An 11,242-nucleotide genomic window follows, 5' to 3' on the forward strand; every position below is an offset into this window, starting at 1 on the left:
AACGATGCACAATGAAGTCAGTTCTAAGCAGGTTTATAACATTTCTACAAGTAGGGAAAACTTTCTCTTTCAACCCTTTGTCATATGTCTGCCTTGTCAGCAAATAACATGCCTTGTGGTTATGTCTAGTGCTAGAGCAGCTTGTGCACTGTTGTTCTTTCTTCAGTGTTAAAATTAACAGCGCATGCAAGAGTTTTACATCTTGCCATGGTATATGTTAGCATTGGCTTTTTTGCTTGAAGAAAGGTATCTCAGTATTTTGTCTTCCCATCATCATTCTAACTCTCTCCTTCTGCCTTTATCAGAGTGTTAACCCTTTCATAATACTTTTAAATCAGTGCATGAGTGCCCACTTAATCACCCTTCAGTGTTGTTTCCACCCCTCTTATTTTCTGGTTTCCTAAGTTTCAGTATCATAGAATCATAGCATGTTAGAGTTGGAGCTCACTTTACCTAATCATCTTTGCAGACCACTACAGCGTTTTTGTGAGAACCAGGGTGGTGTAGTGGTGGAGGTGGACTTAGACCTGGAAGATCCGGATTCAAATCTCCTCTCAGCCATAAAGTTTCCTGGGTGTCCTTGGGCTAGTCACTTCCTCTCTGCCTCACCTTCTTCACAGGGCTGTTGTGAGGACAAAAGGAGGGGAGCAGCTGTGTACACCAGCCCTGAAGGGCAGTATAAAAATGTGAAAGTTAAAAAAAAATATTTCTCTTAGATGGTTCTCCTGCTTCTGCTTAAACCTCCAGTGAGGAAGAGCCCATGTGGCTACCTTGTTTTTGGTGTGGTTTCTTCAAACATACAAGTGCAGGACTTCATGGATGATGGTGCGCCTTCATTCGCATGGTATCTTTAAATTAAATGTTAGTTATGCACTTTCATGTTTGAATAAGCTGCTCCAGGACATGTTAAGGAATGTTTATTTTAACTAGAGGCAGCAGCAGTGGACAGGGAGACATCTGAAGGTGTTCTTGGTTGCAGAGGGCCTGCATATCTCCCTTAGGGTCCAATCCTATTTAACTTTCCAGTGCCAAGGCAACCACAATCCAGCCTTGAGGTCAGGGAACAAACATTCTCTTACCTTGAAGAGGCCACAGTGACTGCCCCCTTCTGTCCCAGGATGTAGCGCACACCCCATTGGCTAGGCCACGTAGGCACTGGAATGTTGGATAGGATTACTTTTCTCTTGTCTAGGCTAAACATACCAAACTCATTCCTCATAGGGCTTGTTTTTAGAGCATGCCATCCAGTTGTACATATTTAGTATTTAACATCCATACAGCACAGCTGGAATGCCTTACAGCAGTGGTTCTCACCCTTTTCAGCCCAGGACCCACTTCTGAGAATGACAATCTGTCTGGGACCCACTGGAAGTAATGTCATCAAGCTGGAAGCGATGTCATGGCAGGAAGTAACATAATCAAGCAGGAAGTGACATCACTATGATATCAGAGCTGGAAAGTGATTTCATCAAACAGGAAGTGACATCACTGTTCTTACCTAGGAACTCAAACTGTAAATGACAAGAGAAAATATTCCAGCTCAGAAGCTTCTTCCAATTCTTCCCCTCCCCCCACACTACTATTGTACCATACCAGAAGTAAGCCCTTCTTACTGCCCATTGTGTTAAGTTGGGAACATCATTTAATGTAGCTTTGTGATATTCTCCAAAAGGAAAGGTCCCTAAATCTTATAACTCACTCCCTGGAACTAGCCTGGGTCATGGTGCTTTGGAGACAAGGATGCCAGCAGGTGAAACAGTGTTTGGGCAGGCGCAGGGCAATGTGGAAGTCAGGGCTCCTGAGTCCACAGAATTAATGACATGATTCTGTGCTCTGAAAAGGTCTGGAATTTATATTTAAAAAGCAATCATCCATTTCTACTGAATATCTTGATGCTTCAAGGAATAAATATGAAAGTTTAACAATCTGCATCTGTAAAACCAACACCAAGAAGTAGGAAGTTTTAAACATATGCCAGAACTGTCAGCTGGCAACAATGAAGCAAAATAGTGAAAGACCATGGCAGAGCTGTAATTCTCTGAAGACTGAACCAGAGATACAAGCAAGGAGTGAGCCTTATGGGCTTTGAAGTCATTCAGCTGCCAGGACAGCCACCACCATTCCCATCATCAGCAATGCACCCCATTTCACAAATTACCCTGAAGATTCCAAATGTTTCTTTGCCACATACACTGACTTTACATTCAGTTAATTTCACATACAAACCTAAAGATAACCAAAATCATGGAACTGGAAGGGACATAAGAGGTCATCTAGTCCAGCCCCATCTCTAGCTTCTCAGACATATGTTCAGTGCAGAAGAGATGACCAAGGCACTTGGAGAGATGTGTCATAGCTGTTTGACTACTTTTACTGGTGTGCAACAGAGAAGTGTGGGGCGGGGCCATGCAGCATCCTCCTCACAGATGGAAAGATAGGGATGCCCTACTGTTCTCCTCCCAGCTGCTAAAAGGAGCCAAACAATGGGGTAGCTATATTGGGAGCGCTCGCTTGTCCTGGCCTCTCCACACTCCCTCTCGCCTGGCTGAGCGTGTGGCAGCAGAGTGTGGGCGCTGAAGCCTCCTCCTGCGCCACCCATAGTCCCCACTCCAGGGCGCTTTTCCACTCCCCCTCTCACCTGCCTAAGGTTAAAGGGAGCCAAACAGAGGGGTCCTGCATGCCCCCAAGAATGGGGGAGCACTCACCTGAAAATATCCAAGCATGTTTGGCTCTGCTCTCCTCTCCTCTGAATGGGGCTGGGCAGCAGCACCTTCACAGAGGAAAAGTGGCATGCTGCCTGCCCTGTGCATGTGCAAGCCGCTTTTCTGTTTGTTTACGCTGAGCCTGGAAGCCTAAAATAGCTCCCCAAGGGTCTGTTTGCCCTGTCTCAAAGTGGCTCTGCCTGGGTCTCTTTGCCCATTTTCAAAATGGCACCGCCAACTTCATTTTGCCCTTTTTCAAGATGGCTTCCGCCATCTTATCATGACCCACCAGAAATTCAATCGCGACCCACCAAGTGGGTTGCGACCTACAGTTTGAGAACCTCTGCCTTACAGAGTTACATAGGCAAACTGGATTTCCTAGGCAAAAGCAGACATAGCCTTGCTGCAAAGATCTTCCTATCTAAAATAGTGTTGACAATGGGCAGGACAATGGGAAGACTTCCCAGGGCCTGAGGCAGCATGCTAAATGCTATTCCCTCTTTCCTGATGGACACCAGCCACTCCTTCTCCCACTCTGTATGTTGAAAAAGAGAGAAGAAAAGTAGAAGTACAAAGAAGAAGAGACACTTTAGTCCACCACTCTCTTTTCTTTCACACAATCTCTTCCACTCCATACTCATCTTCCTTTCAAATCCAGGGTGTGGGAAAAGGAAGAGGGCAGAAAAGTGATCTCCATCCAGCAGGAGATCTTGGAGCAGCTGAATGTGATAGAGTTGCAAGAGTGAAAGTTGTAGGCAGGGAGCTAATGAGAAACAAGGGCCAAGAGGTTTGTTGGGTCAACATCAAGAAGAGCTTTGTGCTGGATACTGAAAGGGCTGGGAAATCAGAGGAGGGAAGGAGATATAACATGGTGCCCAATCCCATCCAACTTTCCAGCACTGATGCAGCCATGCCAACAGGGAGTACACTGCAGCCTGCAGTGAGAGGGCAGTCACGGAGGTCTCCACAAGTAAGGGAATGTTTGTTCTCTTACCTCAGGGCTGCATTGTGGCTGCATTGGTGTTGGAGAGTTCGATAGGATTGGGCTGATGGTGAGTTTTGTTACAGAGAGGTGAATTATTTGGGCAGTAAATGTTAGGGTACAAGTGAAGGGAATTTTGGATAAAAGTGGGACAAAGTGTCAGAGATAATTTCTTGGAAGAATACCAACTTTCTTGCATTTATGCTGTATTTACTACTTTCTAGTATAGGGGTGTCAAACATAAGGCCTGGGGGCTGAATGCAGCCCACGGAAGCTTTTTATTTGACCCTCAGGCTCTCATCTGCTGAGCAGTGCTGAGGTGTTATTTCTGAAAGGGCAGCCCACATGAAAACTGGACTCTCCCATATCTTGAAATATTATCAAGATTTGCGTATTTTCTCTTGTGTCACTCGTAGCTAATGAGTTCCTAAGTGATTATTTTTGGTTTAATGACATTATTTCCTGCCTAATTTCATCACTTCCGGCCCTCAGCAGTCATCATGAATGCTATTCGGCCCTTGGTTTGAAACAAGTTTGACACCCCTGTTCTAGTAGATACTGAAACTTACTCATTTGTGGCACAGAAATTATTAAAAGGACTATTTTCTAGGTGATGTTAAGTTTTAAACATGCTTTGGGAATAAAGTCATAACCCTCTGCTGGAACAAGTCGTTCATGCCAATTACTTCCTAACCCATTACAGGGAACAACTTTCATTCCCAGGGAATGTGAAATAAGTGTTCATCTGTCAGATGATTAAAGATTGAAGTTAACTGTGAATCCAAAATGATCAGCTGCTTGCAACTTGTATTTTATTTGGAAGATCAAACATAATGGTGATGAGATTGACACAGCTGTTGACTCCACAGCCAGGTTTAACCAAGGTAATCAGGATAGCAACAAAGCTGTAGGAAATGGTAGAGGCACTAGCAACATTATGTCAGCCATCTGTATGACCTTCTCATACAGATCTTGTATACTCGATTCTTCAGCATCTTTTGGCCTGTTTGGTGGATCTGTGCTGGTGGCACGCCAGTTCCATTGGTGCATGCTGTTATCAAAGTGGTGTAAAGCACTTTTGCAGGATGCAGATTATCCTGTGCCAGTACCACTGCATCACCATGAGGGAATTTACACTGGATTGGGCTGTTGGTCACTATTTTTGGACACCCAAGTCCTAACTAAATTCCTGCAAGGCAATGCATCAGCTTGGGAGTGGGCTACACTACATCTCACAGGGGAATTTTGGCTGCTGGAGGTCTTCTTGGGATAAGGGTGCATTTATCCAGAGAAAGAACATGACAGGAGGAAGTAGTGAGAAAAAAGGGAGGCAGGGCAGAGTGAAGCAGCCAGAATTATCTTTCAGACTTTTTGGGAACACTGTCTTTTAATGGACAGGGCTGCTGTAAATGGAATGGAATTTGCAATTGCAGTTCCTTGGTCAGATGTTTTACAGGGCATTTCCCCATACACTCACATGGTGTCTTGAGGTCCAATTCAGGCCTGTGCTTGCTGCCAGTGACACTGTCACAACCATGCCATAAGGCATGTTCATGAGCCCTTACCGCGGGCCCAGCACTGAGCTAACCCAGTGCAAGGCCACGCTGGGCCAGCTCTAGCACTGGGCCCACGTTCCGCCGCCTGGCAATCACCTGGACTGCCTGGCTGTGGAGAGGTGAATGGAGGTTTTGGGAGAGGTGGGGCGTTCTGGGGCAGGGTTGGTGGGCAGAGAGGTAGTGTGGCAGGAGGAGGGAACTGAGCAAGAGGAGAGTGGGACTGGTAGAGCTCAGCTCCACTGGATCCTGAGCCCCATTTCAGACCTCATGGCCCAACACAGGATTCTCTGATTCTGCACTGGTATGACAGCTGCCACAGAATAGAGTACCTGCATTGTGGGGCTACTTCCCTTACTCGGAGAAAGGGGACTTGGAGATGGCTGTGGCTGCCTGGGTCGCATTGGACACTGTGGGCACCATTTTGAAACTGATGCAGTCCCCTGCTCTGGGCAGCTCAGGATTGGGCTGTTGGTGTATAGGTGTGTGTAGGTGTGACTCATTTAAGCCTTCAATTGTCTTCTGGCCCCTGGGCTGGGGTTTGGAGACCCCTGCCATAGACTCATATGGGGTGGGTGTGGTTGACTCATTTAAGCCTTCTATTGTCTGTCAAAGTTGCATTTCAGGCTGGGTCTCTTGTTTTACTCCCAGTTTCTGATGGTTGGGGCTTACTGGCCTTTTAGGAAACACATTAAGGCTAGAACCAGATGTCATTTCTTTATTGGGTTAACCCATTTAAATGGGTTAACAAAGGGCTTGAACACTGTCTTTATCCATGGCAGGACAAAATTAACCAAGGGCTTGATAGCAGAGATCATTGGTCCAAGTCCACTGATTTATCCTGGCACCAAATGGCCTTACTTTTGACTTGCACGGAGTTACTCCGAATACCTTAAATGTATACCAGGTACTTTGGAAATGATAGCTGTTTAGGGGAAATTAGCATACTGGATCACAATCAGACTTTACTCATAATAAGAAAGGGACAGGGAATGTTGGAAGCAACAGAAAAAATGTCCTTTGAATCTGGCTAAAAAGCTTTGCTTTGAGCTAGCCTTGACCAAGCTCTACATTTGCAATGAAGGGGTGCTAATATGCAACACTCATTGGTGTAACAGAGGGGGAGCAGTGCTCTGGGACTAGTCCTACAGCAGGAGTGATGTGTTATCTGCAGGAGACCCCCAAGGCTGCCTTTGAAACTTTTTTCAAAGGGTTTTAGCAAAGAAGCATCAAGCTCAGCAGGAGACAAACTGAGAAATTTGCCTACAGAAATATGTTTATCTGTAGGCCTGCAGTTTTCAAACTCTCAGGGAGTTTGAAGACTGCAGTAAGTCCTTGCAGGGGAGGGGAGGAAGGCAGCGGGGGATTAAGCTCGCTAAGGGGAGCTGCAAGGACTAGAATGCACTCATCAGTCCCTGCAGCAGCCTGTCAGCCTGTGCATGCATCTGCAGGGCTCCCCAGCCTTCCAAAAGTGAAAGCTGAGTGATCACACTCCACTTCCTGTTTTGCGGAGGTGGAACACAATCACTCCACTATCATTTTTAGAAGGCTGGGGAGCTCCCCGCACCCCAGGTAGGCTGCTGCAGGGACTGGTGAGTGCATCACCACTCTGCAGCCTCCCTGAGCAATGTGATCCTGGGGATCACGTTGCTGTCATCTCCCTGTCCCTTAAGGGGGTAGTGGCTAAGGCTCTCAGGCTGGGGCATCACAATGCCCCAGTTTGAATAGCTCTGCTGTAGGCCATCATCTTTCCTAAGGAAAATACAGTCCATAACTCATGTTGCATTTAGGATACACCCCTATGCAAATTTACCAGGAAGTAAGCCCAGCTGCACACAGCTGAACATACATACAGAGGCAAGCTCTCTAGAAAATACTTTTTATATTTATTTGGGATATTTTTGAAACTCATTTTTAAAAAATGTTACACATTTGTTGTCAGTTATTGCATCCCACTCCAAGAGTTTGGGATAAAATGAACTAGATCTTTAAGTGCCCAGTTCTAACTAAATTCCCTTCCCCACCAACGCAGCCATGCCAAAGGAGATTGCACTGCACTCTGTGACAGTGGGGGGCAGTTGGAGGGGTTTTCCTCAGTGTAAGTGAACTTTTGATCACTTTGATTCACTTACTCTGGAAAAAACCTGGACTGCTGCCATGAGAAGCTTTGGAACTATGCCTGCTACTTTGCAGGCATAAGTTGGCAACTGGGACTTGCCTCAGTGTAAGGGGATGAATGTCTCCCTACCCTGAGGAGATCTCCAGCAATGCAACTTCCCCCATAGGATGCAGCTTACATGCTGGATCGATTTTGGGAGGTTGGATAGGATTGGGTTGAAACTGGACACATTTAGTAACTACAAAATTGAATAGCAAACATGAACGCTGCTGTGGGTTCTGACTTTGCCACTCCATCCCCCAGAAGTGCAGGCATCTACTTTGTGGGATACAAAGCACACCACTGTCCATTCCCCTTAGGGTGTTCCCACCCTGACTCCAAGCTATAGATTGTCAACAACCAATCTATGATTCTTAATGCAAACGCCATTGGAATCAAATGCATTACACGGCATTACGCTGTGCACCCCAGACCAGAAACACTTGAGATAGACTTCGCAACCTAAGACTTTGCAACCCAAGTCAGAGGGGTCACCAGCCAGTGTCCCTGAGCCAGACAACATCTTGACACTGGTTCTACCTCTCTCCCAACATTTGCTTATCTTAGTGTGCACACCAGTTACTGATTACTATTCCCAGTCTGCACCTGTTAGGGTAAGACACACCACTCACCTACAGCAGTATGGGGTAGATAAAAAATCCCTGCACAAAGGCCAATCAGGTGTAAAGCAAAAAAATTCCTACCTAGCCCCTGCAGGAAACCAGCTAATCTCACATTGACAATTGGATGGGTGGGCTGGGGTTCCCATGTCACCCCAAGCAAATGAGAATACTGAAGGGAAGGTAGGCAAATGTCCTGCCTTAGTCCTGCCCCAGACCTCCAACCAATCCAGAATGAGGAGCATGCTAGCTTCCTTTGCTTGGAGGTACCAGGTGCAGCCAGCTGTGCCTACAGCATGAGGCAGAGGAACATTATTCTTTCTGCATTTTAAGCACAACGATTCCTGGTATATTTGGGTTGGGGATGCATGATCAATCTCACTTTGCAAATGAGAAAACTGAATAAATGGGATGTGTGTGTTCCCTATTAGGTAGCACAGATAAACACCAAGACAGAGCCACCAGCAAGGCCTAAGCTTTGGTGTCCCAGCATTTCCTGTTGTCTACCTCCAGACTGAGGGCCCATTCCTATCCAACTTTCCAGTGCTGGTGCAACAGCAATGCAGCCCTGAGGAAAGGGAGCAAATGTTCCCTGACCTGAAGGAGGCCTCTGTGATTGTTCCCCTCCTTCAGGTTGCAGTGCCTGCCTCATAGGCATGGCTGCACCAGCACTAGAAAATTGGATAGGATTTGGCCCACAGTCTCTTTTTCCTCCCTGTCACTCTTGAAATAGTCCTTAATTTGCTTTGCTGAACAAGCCAGTAATATCCTCTTTGCAGTAATAAGGCAGTTTCATCTGAAGTCCGTGCCGAGATCATCTTGGAAGAAATACACTAACTGAGCCTGATAGGGAAGATGAAGATGAGTGTATAGGAAAGTAATAAGTATTTTCTATGTAATGCTCTAGCAAAGGAGAAGAAATACAGAGGGGGAAAAAGTCAGGAAAGATTCACTATCACTGTTATTACTAGTGTGTCTTTTTAGAGCCCATCCATGCTTCGGTGCGTTGGCAAAATGGTGTATAATGTGTTTTACAGACATGATAACCTAACCTGTCAGCAGCATGCAGCAAAAGATTAACTTTCTCATACATTATCAGAGCCTGGCTTTAAACCTCACTATTTTCATACCATGCCGATTCCTTTCTTTTTTTCCAAATATTCCCATGATAAAAAGCAGCCCTTCTGCATTGTTGTCACTGCAGCCACTACTAAGATTAAATAGTCCCTGTCACAGCAATACTAAGTTATAGAGCACTACATCTGGGAGGGGAGGCCTCCTAAACAAGGGCTTATTTTGCTGACATCCAAGTTATTAATGTGCATTTAGACTGATTAATTCATATAGTGCATCAGGCTGCTTTTCCCACCCACAAGAATCATCCAGCCATTTGCATGAACAACACAAAGTGGCTCTTGCATTTTAGATGTCTTCACTCTCTAAAGTATATTTTGGGACATTAGTGCAGGTTTGTTCCAAGTCATCCAAAGTTCAAACTTAAAAACAATCAAACAAACAATGTGGTGGGTACAAGCATATTAAACATGTGGAGTGGGCATACTTAGTGCTAGGGCAGAGGCCTTGCAAGCAGAAGGGGATTGAATTAGTGACTACACCACAAGTTGTATGCATGGCTTACTCATAAATAATCCTATACGCACTTTCCTGGGTGCAAGTGCCACTGAATGTAATGGGGCTTACTTTTGAATAGACAAGCATAAGATTGTGTTGTGTCATTAAGATTGCAATCCTATACACACTTTCTTGGGAGTCCTATTGAAGTCGTATTGAATACAATGGAACTTCTGAGTAGACTTGTTTAGGCTTGTGCTGCATATCTTTGCTATCTCCACGTAGGACTGGGCAAGAGCAACTGCCAGTCAGTGCTGACAACAACAACAACAGGTATTTATATACCGCCTTTCTTGGTCTTTATTCAAGACTTTATTCAAGGCGGTTTACATAGGCAGGCTTTATTTAAATCCCTTATTAAATAGGGATTCTTACAATTGAAAGAAGGTTCTTTCTTTCAAGAACCACTACATTCAGGTGTTTCATTCCGATCTGGCCGCACATTCTGGCCTCCATCCTCCCACGCTCAGAGCAGATGGAATTGCTCGGCTTCAGCTTGTCAGCTGCTTCAAGGTCGCACGGTGCCGGTGGCCTCGAACTGGCGACCTTGTGGATGTTATCTTCAGGCAGACGGAGGCTCTACCCTCTAGACCAGACCTCCTGCCCATAACTGACCTAAATAGACCATTAGCAATCTTGGCCAGTGGGTGTAGACCACACACTCAGGGGTATGTGTGACACCCCTAGTGGCCAAAATTGTGAAAATCTTGGTATTTTCGTATACCACCATCATGTTATACATCATTTGATGTGTAATTTCATGCAGAGTGCAATTAAACAAACCACACCGAAATATCTGTATTCTATCAAATGTTATAGACAAATAACCAAAAAAGGAAATTGCCTTGTACATAACAAAAATACACAGAATTACAGCCCAATGAAATCCAATTTTTCAGCACTGATGCAGCCACAATGAACTCCTAGGTAAGGGGAAAAATGTTCCCTTACCTTGAAGAGGCCTGTGTGATTGCCCGCCGCCACCACCACAGAATGCAGTATGTGGTCTGTTGGCCCAGCTGCATCAGTGCTGGAAAGTTAGTTAGTTTCAGGCTGTAAGAAAATCCTTGGCAGGTCACATTTGTTTTAATCAGTCAGTAGAGTAAGGCACAGATGTGCTGGCAAGAAGGCTGGAGCCAACAGAACATAGGCCCACCAGTGCAGGTAAATCCAGTGCAGGGACAAGGGGAGAGTGGGGTTGGGGTTGAACAGGGTGGGGGAAGGTGAAACAGGTTGATGACAGGTAGGCAGATTAGGTCTGGGAGGGGGTGGGATCAGTGGTGACCATGTGTGCCATATCCTAACCCCCTTCCCACACCTGATCTGCCTGCCTGCCCAGATCAACATGGATTTGATCGGTTACCAGACCCAGGTCAGAGTTGATGCAATGCAGCTGCTAGGGCTTATCCCAGGACTAGGAGACTGTTCCCTCAAATTCCTATATAAGCTTTATGCCCATTTCAGACTAATTGGATTCCCTGGTCAGGAAAATAGCCCTAGTTGTGTGCAAAACACTACTGAACTCCAACATCAGCATGCAGGCAATCAGCAGGTTTTATTGTTATACAACAATATCCTCTCTGCCCTTAAACCTT

The sequence above is a fragment of the Tiliqua scincoides genome, chromosome 3, assembly GCF_035046505.1.
Source record: "Tiliqua scincoides isolate rTilSci1 chromosome 3, rTilSci1.hap2, whole genome shotgun sequence".
NCBI classification, from domain to species: domain Eukaryota; kingdom Metazoa; phylum Chordata; class Lepidosauria; order Squamata; family Scincidae; genus Tiliqua; species Tiliqua scincoides.